Raw genomic sequence first — 563 nt, 5'->3', positions numbered from 1 at the left:
AACAAAATTAATTTTAATGATTTATCTATACCAATATATTTTTTTTCTCACTTGATATTTCCGCGCCGTGCATGAAACTTCATTTTTTTTTATATTTCACATTTTTTATGTATATTATAACAAATTATTTATTTGTTTTCATAAGTTTTAATAAATTTCAATGAATTAGTTTACTTATTAATTTTTAATTACTCTCAAAAAAATAAAAAAGTTTATATTCTTTCTTATGCGTGTTGCTGCAGCCGCCATTGAGGGGGAACCCATGGAAGTGACTGATGTTGGTAGGTGTTGCTGCATCTATGAGTTCATAATTTTTAAATAATATAAATAATTTATTTAAAAATAAAATAATTTTAATTATTTATTTATAAATAAATTCACTTTTACTGTTTAGCATCAATTTGAATTCCCTCATAAACAAGAACAACGCTACACCACGATAGCCTCAGCGCCAGCCGAACTGCTGCAGACAAATCAGAGAAACAAAGGAAGATATAAAGAAGTAGAAACAGTTATAGAAATCATCTACAAACAAATAAAGAGGAAATAGAGAGAAACGGACG

General features: G+C 27.2%; 1 protein-coding gene across 1 annotated transcript in view; it reads left to right on the top strand.

The window, feature by feature from the left end:
- EMH_0070860 (uncharacterized protein) overlaps positions 1 to 563 on the top strand; it is a gene marked incomplete at both ends in the record, with an annotated part of 2889 nt that overhangs the window by 1210 nt on the left and 1116 nt on the right. The gene's annotated exons all lie outside the window — the stretch shown is intronic.

The sequence above is a fragment of the Eimeria mitis genome, genomic scaffold (genome assembly GCF_000499745.2).
Source record: "Eimeria mitis Houghton genomic scaffold, Emh_scaff3923, whole genome shotgun sequence".
NCBI lineage: Eukaryota > Apicomplexa > Conoidasida > Eucoccidiorida > Eimeriidae > Eimeria > Eimeria mitis.
Note: the sequence above shows the minus strand (reverse complement) of the source record. Positions and strands in the feature narration are given on the sequence as shown.